Genomic DNA, 17,415 nt, shown 5'->3' with positions numbered 1-17,415 from the left:
GGTGGTGATGATGATGGTAGTGGTTGAGGTAGTAGTAGTAGTAGTAGTAGTAGTAGCAGTAGTAGTAGCAGTAGTAGTACTGGTGTGGTAGTGATGGCATTAGCAGTAGTAGTAGTAGTAGTGTGGTGGCGGTGATGGTGATGGTGGTCGGGATGGTCGTAGTAGAAGTAGTAGTCATAGTAGTAGTGGTGATGGTGGTTGTAGTAGTAGTAGTAGTGGTGGTGGCGGTGGGGGTTGTGGTAATAGTAGTAGTATTGCTGGTGGTGGCAGTGGTAGTGGTTGTTGCGGTAGTAGTATTAGTAGTAGTAGTAGTAGTAGTAGTAGTAGTGGTAGTGGTGGTAGTAGTAGTAGTAGTAAAGTTGGCGCTGGTTGTAGTGATGGAATAGCACTTGTAGTGAAGGCGACAGTAAAGTGTCTGAGACTCGTAGTATTCGCGCTATTTGCATGAATGACATAGTAGAGGATACAGCAGCGCTAGTGGTAGGGATAGCATGCGGTGGAATGGGCAGAGATGCTAGTGGTTGTTCAGTTTTGAGCCCCAAAACTGCCATGATCGAGATCGGCCCATCCTTCTGATTAAAGACAATCCGTAAGTGACAACCTCATAGTTTCCCTTATATACCATAAATCGAGGAACACGTAATCGGACATCTTTTAATCTTTTTATCTTTTACTTCTTCCAGTCATTAACATGCGGCCATCTTTAACCCCGTTGAAAGATTTTTTGTCGTCTATACTTTAAAAGTAAATTCTCTTTTTTTACTCTTTTACTTGTTTCCGTCATTTGACTGTAGCCATGCTGGAGCACTGCCTTTAATCAAGCAAATCGACCACAGGACTTATTCTTTGTAAGCCTAGTACTTATTCTCTCGGTCTCTTTTGCAGAACCGCTAAGTTACGGGGACGTAAACACACCAGCATCGGTTGTCAAGCGATGTTGGGGGGACAAACACAGACACAGAAACATACACACACACACACACACACACACACACACACACACACATCCATATATACATATACATATATATATATATATATATATATATATATATATATATATATATATATATACGACGGGCTTCTTTCAGTTTCCGTATACCAAATCCACTCACATGCATGCAAATATTAATAAAATTTAAATTAAATTTGAAAAAGAAACAAACAAGCACGGTAGCATTTGTTATAAGGGGGGAAAAAATGTTGTTTCTACTTCTAGGATGCCGAACGACCACGTTGCGATTCCGCCTGCGGTTATAGAGTTTCGTCGTAATTCTGGTGGAATAGTCACAGAACTGCTTTAGTATAACCACAGAGCTGACGACAGCAGCGTCGCCGACGGCGGTTGCCACTATGGTGGTGGTGGTGGTAATGGTAGTAGTGGCAGTAGTAGTAGCAACAGCAGCAGTAACTGTAGTAACGGCGGCGGGGGCGGCGGCGGCAGCGTTCGGTGCTGGTGATGAAGTGAAATAAGCGACGGTGGTGAAGGTGGCGACAGCGCTAATAAATGCTTGGCAATCTTATTGCTAACCTACAAAACGATGCAGGCATAGAAAGCGGGGGCGTTTACTGACACCACCACCACCACCACCACCACCACTATAACCACCATCACTGCTACTGCGTTTGACTATTACGTATATATATATATATATATATATATATATATATATATATATATATATATATATATATATATATATATGTATATGAACGTGTGTGTGTGTGTGCGTGCAGTCTACTAGTGTTTACCAACAAGTAGCAGAAGAGGAGGAGAGAGAATCAATGGGAATCAGTAAGTTACTTAGGTGGTTTAAAAAGCAGTTTTATGTGTGTGAGTAGCAACAGGCTGAGTAAGGCACGGGATGCTGTGTCTTGTTATTAATTTTCATTTTCTTTTACGCTGACAGCAGCAGCACCAGAATGAAAAGCAAGGTAATAGAAACTACACAAGCAGTGACAGTAGAAGTAGGAGTAGAAGTGGTAGTAAAAGTAGGAGTAGTAATAGTATGAGCAATAACAGTCGCAGTAGCAGCGGAGCTTGGAGTCTAAGCTGCTTGTTGTTCTTTAGTTGTGGGCCAACACCTAATCAAAAACATCCCAGTTATGACCATCCCGTCGGTTTAAATGTATTTTGAAATACTTTAATGTAAATTTCTTAATGTGAGGAATACGAATAAATAATATTAGCCGAGCAGATTTGGTTTCTTATATTTTATGGCTTATCTCTAATTATTTAATTAATGAATTAATTATCCAGTGTGTGCTTCCTTTCTTAAGATACAAGGGCGTTAATTTTTGAGAGATTAGGCGGCTACATCAAATTACGCGAACGACCCACGTTAGAAGCTCCTCTCGTTGACTCGTGAAGTAGGTTACAATGTTTGCGCTTGATAAATAAGCCTTCATTCAGCTCAATTAATCAATGGTTAGCAAATCCGCTTCGCAACTACGAGGTCTCCGGTTCGAGCCCACTGTAGCACTTCAGGGGAAGATAATTTTCTTTATTAGCTCGTATTGACTCATGCGCTGTGATTAAAACAGGGCACACAAACGATGCAGGCCACTCCCGTCGGTTGGATTGTTCGAGTTGTTCGAAAGGCACCGTCTTGTCACGCATTGGATAGTCCACATTTCTCTGTAGGGAGCATAGGGCCGTTTTCCCGGTGTCTTTCTCGTGTGTGTGTGTGTGTGTGTGTGTGTGTGTGCGTGCGCGCGTGTATATATGTATAATTTTGGTGCGAATGGGTTTGCTATACGGTGCCGTGTTTCACAGTCCAGTAAATAATAGTAATGGTATTTATATAAGCTTAAAAGCTTATAGCGATCACCATGCAATGGCTAACGAAAATGGTCTAATGAAAGGACGTATAAGCCCTCGACAGGAAAAAAAAAGAGGTAGGTTTTTCTATCCGCGTGGGACTCGAACCCGCATACATTTTTTAACGCGACTAAGTGTGTTACCTTTAACCCAGTGAATTAGCCTCTCTCTCTCTCTCTCTCTCTCTCTCTCTCTCTATATATATATATATATATATATATATATATATATATATATATATATATATATATATATATATATATAATATATATATATATATATATATATATATATATATATATATATATGTTCTTTTATTCTTTTATTTGTTTCAGTCATTTGACTGCGGCCATGCTGGAGTACTACCTTTAGTCGAGCAAATCGACGCCAGGACTTATCCTTTGTAAGGCTAGTACTTATTCTATTGGACTCTTTTGCTGAACCGCTATGTTACGTGGATAAAATACAACATCAGTTTCAAGCGATCTTCGGAGGGGGACAAACACACACACACACACACACACACACACACACATACGATGGGCTTCTTTCAGTTTCCGTCTACCAAATCCACTCACAAGGCTTTGGTCGGCCTGAGGCTATAGTAATAGACACTTGCCCAAGGTGCCACTGCAGTAGTACTGAAACCGGACCCATGTGGTTGGTAAGCAATCTACTTACTACACAGCCACTCCTGCGCCTGTACACACACACACACACACACACACACACACACACATATATTCCCCCCTGGACGGGACGCCGGTCCACTGCAAGATAATTCATATTTACCAGCTGGGTGGACTGTGTAGCCTTAATTCTACAGTCACTCCGTCGGTTGCGACGAATAGGTTTCCAGTTGATCCAATCAACGAGACATCATGCTCGTGAAACTGACGTGCAACTGGCTGAGAACTGCATAAGCACTCGTACCCTTAAGGCAGTCCCCATGGATATTTAGTGTGACACAGAGTGCGACAAGGCTGGTCCTTTAAATTACAAGTACGGATCTTTTAAGTTACGGGGACGTATACACACCAATATCGGATGTCAGGAGATGGTGGCGTGGAGGGGGAGGCAAACATAGACACACTAACACACATACACACACACACAAACACACACACACACACACACACACACACACACACACACACACACACACATATATATATATATATATTTATATAATATATACAGAAAAGCAAAAGACGAAGACAGGTGTATAAACACCAAGCAGGTGTATTAGTTTGACGCTCGGGAAGGTGAGAAAGTCATTTATGTTTCGAGCCTACGCTCTTCAACAGAAAAAAACACGAGGAAATAAACAGAGCGAGGATAAAAAAATAAAAAAAACTTTGGGAGTTAGGGGTCAATCATATATAAGTATATGCGCTATAGCATAGCCGCAGTCAAATGACTGAAGCAAGTAAAAGAATAAAAGAATATATATATATATATTGGGTGTCCGGAAAGTTCGTGCCGAGTTATAGCAGCTTACCTTCCGACTTATTTGCCATGAAACCACCTCAGTTCTTGGAAGAGGATACTTTCAAGTTAAAGAAATGATGGACACGCATTGTGCAACAAAATGGTTCATATCTGAATGATTAAAAATGCAATTGCAAGTATTTATTGGCCTTTTTCTTTCCTTTAAGAATCGGCACGAACTTTCCGAACAACCCAATATATTCACACATGCATATATACATATATACACATATGTATATGCTCACATGCGCAAACACAAACACATTTATAACACTAAAAATCCGCACACGCTTACTTGAAATATTATACTCGCCTTACTATTAGGTTTTCATGCAGCAGGCGTCACTGTATATCATCCGCCCCCTCCCCCTCCCCCTGTCATTCTGAAATATATTCACGTACGCGTGTGTGTACTCAGAAACACACACACACAACACACACGCACGCACACTTACAAAGGCAGAAAGAAGGAGAAGAGAGAGAGAGAGAGAGAGAGAGAGAGAGAGAGAGAGAGAGAGAAGGTGGAGGTGTGGAAGAGACTATCAACATGGCCTGAATATTAGGTTGTCAAAGGAAATTGTTCGGTTAAATGTGCCATTGACCCACTTTCGATTTCCAATTGTAATTTTCTTTTTCTCTTTACATCATAACAGTCTCATTACACCTTCCCCTAAAATACTTCAGGACGGCCCTGTCCTTGAGAAAGTAAACATGCTTCCTTGATAAATCAATTGTGTGGCGGCGTGTGTTTGTTGTCTGTTACCCTACTACAGCGTATCATTGCCTCTTCTCAGTGTTGTTGAAGTCATATATAGTATTGGATCTATTTTAAAACGGGGGCGCCAGTTTTCATTTATGTTTTATGTAGTGTTTTTGGTACGGAAATACTTTCAAACTTCGTATACTTATCTATTTTGTGTCATAGAACAGAAAAATATTTTTGTATTCGAATTTATTTCATGTAAAAAATTGTCTTATTTCGATAATTTCTACTAATCACTGACGTCTATTCAGTTGAAAACAGTTAGCGCTGTAACAGTGTATATCGTATTAATCCCCTAACCCTAACCCTAACTAGACTGTTAACCGTAACCGTAACCCTAACCCTAACTCTAGAATCCGAACTCTAAAATTGTTACACACATAGATACGCACAGCGAAATTTATTATATAAACAATATATGCGTATAAATTACGATTAAACCGGATGAAATATGTCACAAGGAATAACATTTTTATGACCGCCCAGCAGTAACTCTATTGAGCTGAATAGACGTCAGTGATTGGTTGAAATTACAGAAATACGACAACTTTAACATGGAATAACTTGCGGATTCCTTTTTTTTCTTAAGAAGACTAAGAGTAAAAGATGTTTTATATGACACATTCTACCAGTGTCCCAAGTTTCAAAGTGTTTCGTTAGTGCTTCGTCAAGAAAATATTGGCGCCCCCGTTTTAAAATAGATCCATAGTATTTTCCAAGGGGCACTTGACGATAAGAAAAAAAAGAAAAAAGGCAAGAAAACAGCAGAAAAAAAATAGAAAAATGGATGATGAGGAAAACGCAAGTCAATGTTATAGGTGCTTGTTTGTGTGTGTGTGTCTGTATGTGTTCAAGTGTGTATGTGTACATGTGTGTGTTTATGTGTGTGCGTATTTGCATATATATAAGTGTGTGTGTGTGTGTTTATCTGTGAGTGTATGCATATGTTTATGTGTGTGCTTGTGTGTATGTGTGCAAGTGTGTATTTATGTGTGCATATGTGTGTATGTATGTGTTTATATGCGTGTGTGTGTTCATGTGTGTAGGTGTACATATGTGTATTTATGTGTGTGCATATATGGGTTTATGTGTGTGTGTGTTCATGTATGTGTATACGTGTGTATTTATGTATGTGTGTGCTTGTGTGTGCTTGTGTGTGTGTGTGTGTGTGTGTATTTGTGTATAGCGCATTGTTCAGTTACTTTATCTTTCGTTTTTGTCATGTTTCAGTCATTAGACTGTGGCCATCAAAAGAAGGGCTGGATGAAAGGGTTAGTGCAAGGTCTTAAGACGTGCGCACATTATACGCAATACAGATTACAAAAAAGGAAGAGCTGGTTCGGAAGTGCTTGAGATGTGCTACAGAAACAGCTAGCTCTGACAAGCAGAGGCTAGTGTTGCTGTAAAAGAAAAGTCTAAGGAAAGTTATAATGTGTGTGGACCATATATTGGTGTTCTGGTGAAGGGCTTTGTGCTAATCAGTTGGTAAGCTGTTTTTGTCATTAGTTTAAGATATATGTCTGTAGTACGAGCAGCGACTCAGATATGGAATGATACACCGTTATGGGTTTCATGTAAGCACGTTAAAAGATTTACGGTTGTTGGTGTAAAGAAAGAAAAGGTCTGTATTTGTATTGGAGATTTTACCATAATGTGAAGGCGGATGGCTTAGTGGTTAGGGCATTCGACTCACGATTGTAAAATCGTGAGTTCAATTCCCGGCGACGCGTTGTGTCCTTGAGCAAGACACTTTATTTCACGTTGCTCCAGTCCACTCATCTGGCAAAAATGAGTTGTACCTGTATTTCAAAGGGCCAGCCATGTCACGCTGAATCTCCCTGAAAACTACGTTACGGGTACTCGTGTCTGTCGATTGCTCAGTCACTTGCACGTTAATTTCATGAGCAGGCTGTTCCGTTGATCGTATCAGCTGGGACCCTCGTCGTTGTAAACGACGGAGTGCTACTTTTAGTATAATGAGGTTGCACGAACGGAAGAATCTCATTTTATGGTGAATTTCTGAGTTCAAATTCCGCCGAGGTCGACTTTGCTGTTCATCCTTTCGGGGTCGATAAATTAAGTACCAGTTACGCACAGGGGTCGATGTAATCGAATTAATCCCTTTGTTTGTCCTTGTTTGTCGCCTCTATGTTTAGCCACTTGTGAGCAGTAAAGAAATAAGAAATATTAGCACGCCGGGTGAAATGCTTATCGATATTTTGTCTGTCTTTACGTTCTGAGTTTAAATTCCGCCGAGGTCGACTTTGCCTTTTATTCTATCGGGGTCGATAAATTAAGTACCAGTTACGTACTGAGGTCGATCTAATCGGCTGTCCCCTACCCCAAAGATTTCGAACCTTGTGCGTAGAGTAGAAAAGAATTGTTAGCGTACAGGGAAACATAACACATTTCTTCTTGCTCTCTTTTCTTAGTTCAAATGCTATAGGGGTCGACTTTGTCTTTCATCCTTTCGAGATCACTAAAATAAGTATCACCTAAGCACAGGGTTCGATGTAATCGACTTATTCCCTCCCACAAAAATGCTGCCTTTGTGTGAAAATTTTGAAACAAATAACAAGTAAAGATAATGAGAGACAACATAAGACGTCTATGGTAGCCTTGAATAATGAAAACGATCTAATTGACGTTCATTATATTCAGCACTGGAGCAAAATTGTACAAATAGAAAAATTGATGATATCTGTGTCAGAAAGATAATATAGGTTGCATCCCACGCTTCGAAAAGTTCTTCCTGAATGCAGTCAGTATTTAGATTAACTTATATTTATATATTTTTGTTTTTATATGAAATTCTTAAATTCATAAAACTTGTGATGTTTTACATATTTTCTTCATACATATGCTACAAGGGTTACTTAAAGAAATGTTTTATTCCAGATTTTTATTTTACAGATGTATAAACATTCCAGCTAAATCATCGTGTCAAGCCCCGAATGTTTGGAAGCTTAAACGCGACCCATTTGTGGTAGATGTAACTCAAGAAAAATTTTAGAGTGGGTTTAAATAAATATATTGTTTACATAGAGATTTAATTAGTTAATATGCGCTACGATGATTTCTCGTAAGAAAATATATGTATGGAAGTTAATAATTATTTATATTAATGTGGCGTTTGTAAATCTCATGAATATTAAAGTTCTGAAAGAGTGAGCAATAACATTATGAAAGGGCGAGCAGTGTTGTTGTAACAAATTTCACCATGTTTTGTTTTGAAGCTTGTTATAGAGACTCTAGGTTTGTTCCTTACGTGCCACAAATTCTTTCTTACTGTCAGCAAAACAGGACTGAAGGTAACTGAAGTCATTAGCTTTCTTGAGTCATATGCCAACGTTGAAGAAAAACTGGGAAGTTGTTTACTGCCTCGTTGATAATTATTTGTTGCAAAGATTTTCAACCGGGATCCATTTGGCTCTTGGTGAACCATATAAGATTTTGTCAAAATTTATCGACAATATATTGATTATACTTCTACAAAACACAAAATATTTTTTTAAATATTTTATACAAATACTAACTTTTACGTAGAAATATCCACGACAATCATGAGGTGAAAAGGGGCTTACGTGCTTCCTTGAAAATAATTTCTGCTGTTGTGGGGAACTCCATTGTTTGACAGACAATGATTTGCACAAATACTGATGAGTAACCATAGATGATGGTATTTCTTTTGGCAATCTTATCAGCATACGTATTCCACTTAACTTTACAAATACTGCTCAGAATTGGGGAGCCCTTTTTGACCAAAGTCATCGTGCAGAACACCAAGTGATATCACATTATATTGTGGGCGCTTCTTCATAGACAGAACCGAATTCCTTTCAATTACATTGTAGCTATTAGCAAAGACAACATGGAATTTATGAGCAAGCAAAGATCATGAAGGACAGAGTTCCTACCGCGGGGTGAAAACATTTTCAATTGCGGCCGCGATAGTGCTTCTTTGACAATAAATTCTATCACGAATCACGGAAACCAGAAAGGAACGCTTGTAAACAAATTTCGATGGGCAATTCAGTTGCATGACAGATTTCTTACATATCTTCTAAATATGCATAAAGGAGTATACTATACATGTGTGTGTGTGTGTATGCATATGTTACTCTCGGTTCAAATATAAAGCTTCCTAGTTCGAATCCAGCCTGGTTCAATGTACATATATCTTTGCAATCTGATGTTGGCTACACTAGAAACAAAAATAAAGAAAGGAAATACTGATATCTTGCAGTACGAGTTTAATTCGTTCCATGACCGAGCATGTCTGACAATTTACTAGTTTTACAAATCGACATTCCTCTTTGAAATTAACTAAAGCCTAGTGAGTGGATTTGATAGACGGAAACTGAAGGAAGCCCGTCGTATATATGTAAATATATATATGTTTGTGTGTCTGTGTTCTCACCCCCCCCCCCCCGTCATCGCTTGACAACCAATGTTGGTGTGTTTGCATCCCCGTGAGCTAGCGATTCAGCAAAAGTGAAGGATAGAATAAGCACTAGACGTGCAAAAAGTAAGTCCTGGGGTCGATTTGTTCGACTAAAGGCGGTGCTCCAGCATGACCACAGTCAAATGACTGGATTACATATTGGAGTTGATAAATTCTATGTGTGCGTAGTAGAGCCCTCAATATTTTAACGTACATTAATTTTGTTATGTTTTTCTCTGAGAACGATTTGGTCAATTGCATGTTAGCAAAACGTGTAGAGAAAATTACAAGAATATGAACAATACACGCACACACGAACACACACACACACACACACAAACACACATATATATTTACATAGGTGTGTGTGTGTATATTTATATATACACACATATAAATACATACCTATATATTATATATATATAAAGTCTAGTACAAAAACGAAAAAAAAAAAAAAGTTACGCCGTTATCTCTTAAAACCAAGTAATGCATGTCCATTTATGTAATTGCACTTAGATGCGTGAAATACCGAGGGATTTGATAAAAAAAAAAACCCAAAAAACTCTTCAGTGCAATAATCACTCATATTCATAAATAAACAAATATAAAAATATTATTCACTTCCGGCTCTAAGCAATCAACCACTCACAGACGTGCAAGCCGTGTGTCTCTCTAATGCACGAACACAGACACACACAAACACACATATATATATACACACACACACACAAATATATATATATATATATATATATATATATATATATATATATATATATATATATATATATATATATATATATATATATATATATATATATATATATATATATACATATATATATATATATATATATACACATATATATACACAGGCAAACGACGACAGACACAGTTGAATGTATACGTACACGAAATTCATTATTACAAAAGTATTAGCCTGAAATTAGTAGAACAGAAATTTCCTTCGTGGATATTGTTCCACGTCTCCCAATTATGCTTTCATTTCTGTATATATATACACATATACATGTACATATGCACACAAGCACCCACTCATGTATATATACATATATATGTACGTATATATGTGTATATTCGTTGGTATGCGCGTGCATTCTAAATTGTGCCTGTATACATATATACATACATAGATGCATGCATAGAAACATTATATATATATATATATATATATATATATATATATATATATATATAGAAAGAGAGAGAGAGAGAGATAAATAGATTCACAAATAGGGATAAATAGATGATGAATAGATAGATTGATTGATTGACTGATAGAGAGACACACATATATAAACAGATAGGTAGGTTTATCAATAGCAGATACTGACATCTATACCCACATGAATATGTATACACACACACCTACATAAATATATATATATATACATTCGCATACAAATTGCGCATATTCCTATTTAAGGTCACACATTTGTATCTATCTATATATCTATCTACCTATCTATCTATCTACTGTTCGTCCGTCTATCTATCTATCTATCTATCTATCTATCTATCTATCTATCTATCTATCTATCTATCTATCTATCTATCTATCTATCTATCTATCTATCTATCTATCTATCTATCTATCTATCTATCCATTCAGTAATTAATTTCTGTTCATCTCATTAGCTGTGTTTCATTTTACATTTTTTATTCTATATGTTTATGAATATCACGCATTTTTTTTCACGTTGACGATTTCCTACATTGCGCACAAGTCTCTTGGAATGGCAATTTAATCCAAGACAGCAGTAATGTGTTGAAAGCACAGCAGGAGATGTGTCACTCATATAACTGCAAGACATCATTTGTTTGAGAAAGAAATGTCATACATTATGATTCTATTAATTCTTCAAAGAATCTCCTGAGACTTTTGTGTTTAACGTAAAAAGAATGTTTCGTCTACGTCTATATTCACAAAAATGTTGCACGATAACTTTGTCAGCAAGAGTTTTTCAAAGCGGGGAGGAGAATATGTCAACGTCTTCGCTGATGAGCTGAGGGCTATGTCCAGTCAGTCACCAGCAACATAATGTAGATTTTTCTAAACAACAAACGCGTCTACTTGTGTGCTTTTCATCAGGTTTTTGTTCAGATTTCAAGCGTTAACACATACAAACACACACACGCGCGCGGGCGCATGCTAACACACACACACACACACACACACACACACACACAAACACACACGCATACACAAATACTCTTATGTGTATGTGTGTGCTTATATATATATATATATATATATATATATATATATATATATATATATATATATATATATATATATACACACATATATATATATACACACATATATATATATATGTGTGTGCGCGTGTGCGTATATATATTTAGACATACACATTTATAGAACATGGGTGACCAAGCGATAGAGAGAGAGAGAGAGAGAGAGAGAAGGAGTGGAAGAATAACGTATCCTGTTAGGTGATAGCATTGTTAGACGAGTGATTTTTGGTCCTTTTTTTCGAGCTTTGAATCTATTTCTCCCCTCGGTTAAATTTATCATTCCTCCTTTCGTTGGATATAGATAACTGGATAAGATTGTTCTATGACCTACCGCTTTCTCACTATTCACATATCTATAAAACAACGTATCTCGCTACTGAACTCCTTACCTTGTGTTTTGTCCCCTCTATGTTCAACCCTGTGTGGCAAATAAAGAAACATATCTATCTATCTATCTATCTATCAGTCAGTCAGTCAGTCACTCTGTCTGTCTGTCTGTCTGCCTCTCTCTCTCTCTCTCTCTCTCTCTCTCTCTCTCTTTATATATATATATATATATATATATATATATATATATATATATATATATATATATATATAAACAGTAAAATAAAGATTCAAATAGAGTAATGTTCACATTCTTGAATTAAAATTGTTATAGAAACAATTTTAATGAACTGATATTTATCCATCGTCTGTTATTTATTTGATATATATATATATATATATATATATATATATATATATATATATATATATATATATATATATACATACAGGTGTTTGTTCATGAATGTGTTTATGTATGAACGTATGCATGAATGCATCTATATATTTATGTATGTCCTAGACACACATGAAGCATTGCGAAACAAGAAGCGTAGCTTTCACTTTTGTTGTTTAGCCAGACGTCTGTGCTTTTGACAAATCTATGACCAAAAACTTTTAAACCATAATTAATCATCCACTTTTATATTTTGCTTAATATGATTGCCTCGAGGAAGTGCAATTATGTCTTCTATCTTAATTACATTTTGATATCTATAAAGTTAAGAATTCCAAAATAATTCACATTTCACCTCTAATTTTGAAATGAACAACTAAAATAAAATAATACAAAACAAATAAATTCGATGAGGAAATCTGTAAATACTTCATTTAATAATTGCTTACATGGTTATGAACTTTAATAATAATTGCAACAACGTATCCGAAGCATATGTAGCACATCTGTTGGAGACAAGTTGACACCAAATAGACTGCTAGCAACATTGTCTCTGCACTATGTCAGGATGTAATGACGGATAAAAGAGGGGAATGTCAGTTAAAACGTATAGAAACAGTCAGCTTCGTACCTGTCGTTTCTGAGTTCGAAACATACCAGCTTCGACTTGGTAAAATTATTCTTTTCATATCGTAGTTTATAAAATAAATATCAGCTACAAGTGAGGTGAAATAAATTAGTTAAACCAACATCAGAGAAGTTTTGCCACGCGTAGAAACTGCAAACTTAATCAGCAATTTCGCCATCTCTTCTAAATCCGCTGCAATACTGAAAACCCCTCCGTATCGTCAGCTGGTATCTCCAGGTCACAAGCATTTCTCCCCTTAGCTTTTATGCTTCATCTAAGTTGGGCAGTGAGGCCCGAGCTAGTCTTCACCTAAAGAAGGTTTCCACTTGCGGTCTCTCATCAACTATAGCCATCTTGATTTAGTTTCAGCTGGCGTGCCTATTTCTTTCATGACTTCCGTCAGTTCTCTGGGTTACAGACCTGTCTTGTGCTGGAAATAGGGCGCTGACCTAGATGGAAAGATCCAACAGTCAACTTCAGTAGGGAATGAGGCCGCATGCCAGCCCTGGACAAGGTCATCATTGATTCAATCCTGATATTTCAACTACTTTACCTGGTCCGCCCTCCCATGTCATTGTGAGTTAGACCACGGTAAACGTTTTCGTATTCCTGGAGAGCAGGAACATATCTTGTCAGAGGGACGTCAGCGTTATTTCCTCTGGGAAAATAAGTTTGTCACTCAGATTGACACATATCTCAACTGAATGCAAGGTAAAAAACCCAATGGTCTTCTATCAATTTTGTGTCATACCAAAACTAATGAATAGCATGATAATAATTGCAACAACGTATCCAAAGCATATGTAGCACATCTGTTGGAGACAAGTTGACACCAAATAGACTGCTAGCAACATTGTCTCTGCACTATGTCAGGAAGTAATGACGGATAAAAGAGGGGAATGTCAGTTAAAACGTATAGAAACAGTCAACTTCGTACCTGTCGTTTCTGAGAGATGGTTATGATTTGAATAAAATATTAGTTATCGTAGAGCAAAATCCCCAAATGGTAATACCTTGGGGGTACAGAACATAAAAACAATCATTGCAGTTAGATAATTCACAGGTCCGCTGTACAAGTACTGCAGCCACAATTACTAAACAAACCACGCAGAAAGCTAAAAATAAAAAAAATATCATGTTTTTTTTTTTTTTTGGTTTTTAGAACAAATATTTACATTCATATGGTTACCAAAAGTTATGACGTTGCTATCATTTCATCATGCAAAGAGGATCTTGTATTTAGCTATAATTTCATTGATCCTGGACGAATAAAAGGTAATGTTATAACATCATTCAACACGCGTTACAATATAAGACATAAGGTTTACTCCGACGCACTAGAATTTATCAAGACATATATTTTTTTTTCTGCGTTAATAATATTAAAAGTAAAAAGATAGAAATAATTTTAACATTGGCATGATTAATTATAAAGTTAATGTTAATTCATCGTCATTTTAAAAGTGATGATCGCAGAAACACTCTTAAAGGATTAAAATAAAATATTGGCACACACATTTGCAAAATTAATTTCATTGATAATACCATTGGCTATTAGATTGAAACCAACATATAATAGAGCAACGATGTTGATAATAATGTAACTGTAAACACTACCTCAGTAATGATGTTAGGAGAGAAAACATTGAGAGAGTTGACACCGATATCTGTAACAGAAATGTTGACATTACCTTCTGCAATGGTGAAGTGACACTAACATCTGTAATTGTGATGCTGACATTAACATCTGTAAAAGAAACATTAACACTAAGAACTGTGACAGATATTTTGGTATTAACAACTGTAAGAGAAACAACGATACTAGCGTTGTGATAGAGAGATATATATTGTTATCGATATTCATTAAAGAAATATTGATCCTAACCACTGTGATATATACTGGTCGAGATTGATACTAACGTTCAGAGAGGTCTATTGTTTTCTACTTCAGGCACAAGGCCTGAAGTTTTGGGGGACGGGGCCAGTCGATTAAATCGACTCAGTACTCAACTGGTACTTATTTTAGCGACTCCAAAAGGATGAAAGGCAAAGTCGACCTCGGCGGAATTTGAACTGAGAACGTAAAAAACAGACGAAATACAATTTCGCTCGGCGTGCTAACGTTTCTGACAGCTTGCCGCCTCCGTTGATAAAGGTATATATTATCGCTATAATCGTCTGTGAAGGAAACATTGATATTAAGTAGTGTCACAGACGTTTTGATACGAACGTATGTAAAATAAGCTTTGTTATTAGCGTCGGAATGGATATTTGGATACTAATATCTGTGAAAGAAATTTCGCTACTGGCGTTGTGACAAATAGTTTCATAATAACAACTGTTAGAGAAACATTAATATAAGCATAATGAAATATATTGAAACTATTATCCGTTATTGAAGCATTGATACTAAGCAATGTGACAGATATTTTTTATACTGACATCTGAAACAGAAGTACCGACAGTAGTATTATGACATATTTTGATATTAACACTCGTAAGAAAATCTTTAATGCAAGCGTTGTGAAAGGTCTATTGGTATTAATATCCGTTAAAAAGATATGGATATTAACCGTTGTGATATATATGATATTGAATCACTAATATAGTGGTATACATTGATAGTATCATGTGCAAAGAAAATAACATTGGTTGTCAGAACTGGTAACTACAAAATCATCAAAAAAAAAAATGCCTTGAGACATTTGTTCAGCAGTTTTGCGTTCGAAATCAAATCCTGCTGCTGTAAACGTTGTCTTATATTTTTCTGGTGTCGAAAGAACAAAATAAAATTCTACATTGCATTTGTTAGAACCTTGGGAAAATAGTCTGTTGTATTTATTTTGTTACTTTACGATTTTAGCATCCAAGGTGGAGCGGTGAACAAGCCAGCGTCTTGCAGATATGATAGCCATTTGTAAAGATTATCCAAAGTAATGGATAGGAAAGCTCTCCCTTATGAAAAGTCAATATCAAGGGCTATGTTCCTATTAAGGAAGCGACCAAATAGATGATAGCGTAGGACGGAAAGAAAAAGAAAGCGAACACTAAGAACGTTGAATATTTATTGACGTTAACATCTGTAAAAGAAACATCGACACTAAAAGCTGTGTCAGATATTTTCATGCTCACATCTGTAAAACGTAAGTGAAAACATAGAGGAAACATCTATAACTACACAAAATATTTGGAATAATTATTGTGGTAAACATCTTGTTTCAAAAAAAAAAAAAAATTAATACAGTCTTGCTTTAAAGAAGAAAATGAAATATAACAACTCAATACGATCTGGATTTCAAAAGTAGGCAAAATATCAGAAGTCATTTCCTTGTCGTTGAGTTCTAGATTAGGTCTACGAACTAGATTAGGTCTAAGATTTCGTATAACCTAGATTAGGTATAAGGCTTAGTATGAACTAGATTAGGTCTGAGGCTTAGTATGAACTAGATTAAGTCTAAGATTTAGTATTAACTAGATTAGGTCTGAGACTTAGTATTAACTAGATTAGGTCTGAGACTTAGCATGAACTAAATTAGGTCTAAGTCTTAGTATGAACTAAATTAGGTCTGAGAATTAGTATGAACTAGATTAGGTCTAAGACTTAGTATGAACACTATAATAAAACTGGACTTTATTCCTGACCGATTTATCCAGGATCACATTGTTTAATGCGATACATATTTTTCTTTCTTGGAAGAGCGAATTTTTCATACTATTCATAACCTGCTTCACTAAACAAATGTTTATATATTTCACTTGTTCCAGTCATTAGATTACTGCCATGCTAGAGCACAGCCTTAAAGTATTTTCGTTGAACGAATCGTTACAAAACTTATTTATTTGTAAGACAGTTGATTATTCTGTCAATCAATTATGCCGAACCACTAATTTAAGGGGACTTAAACACACCATCGCTGGTTCTCAAGCGGTATTATTGGCTAATTCATGACACAGCTGTTTATATGGAAATAATATGTTATATGGAACATTTCTTGTATAAGCAAAAAACCTGGCATTTTCGGAGATGGGGTTAGTCGATTATAACGAACCCAGTCCTCAACTAATACTTATTTTCTCGACCCCAAACGGACGAAAGGAAAAATCGATCTCGGATAAATTTGAACACTGGGTGCAAAGACAGAGGAAATACAAATAAGCATTTTTCCCAGTTTGCGAACGAACCTGCCCGCTTGCCATCTTAATAGAATACAATGATGTATATTTATAGATACATAAATATACTTTTCTAATCTAGGCACAAGAC

At 36.3% G+C, this 17,415-nt stretch overlaps 1 protein-coding gene across 2 annotated transcripts in view; it reads right to left on the bottom strand.

The window, feature by feature from the left end:
• Positions 1 to 17,415, bottom strand: part of LOC106884362 (uncharacterized) — a 458,610-nt gene that overhangs the window by 374,134 nt on the left and 67,061 nt on the right. Inside the window, exon 1 of one of the 2 annotated variants that reach the window (XM_089353024.1) lies at positions 14,843 to 14,863. The exons of the other annotated variant lie outside the window; for it this stretch is intronic. The gene's annotated coding sequence lies outside the window, so the exon portion shown is untranslated. Of the gene's footprint in view, positions 1 to 14,842; positions 14,864 to 17,415 lie in introns of those variants that run through there. 2 annotated transcript variants of the gene reach the window in all.

Source organism: Octopus bimaculoides, chromosome 5 (assembly GCF_046866305.1).
Source record: "Octopus bimaculoides isolate indiv1 chromosome 5, ASM4686630v1, whole genome shotgun sequence".
Lineage (NCBI taxonomy): Eukaryota > Metazoa > Mollusca > Cephalopoda > Octopoda > Octopodidae > Octopus > Octopus bimaculoides.
Note: the sequence above shows the minus strand (reverse complement) of the source record. Positions and strands in the feature narration are given on the sequence as shown.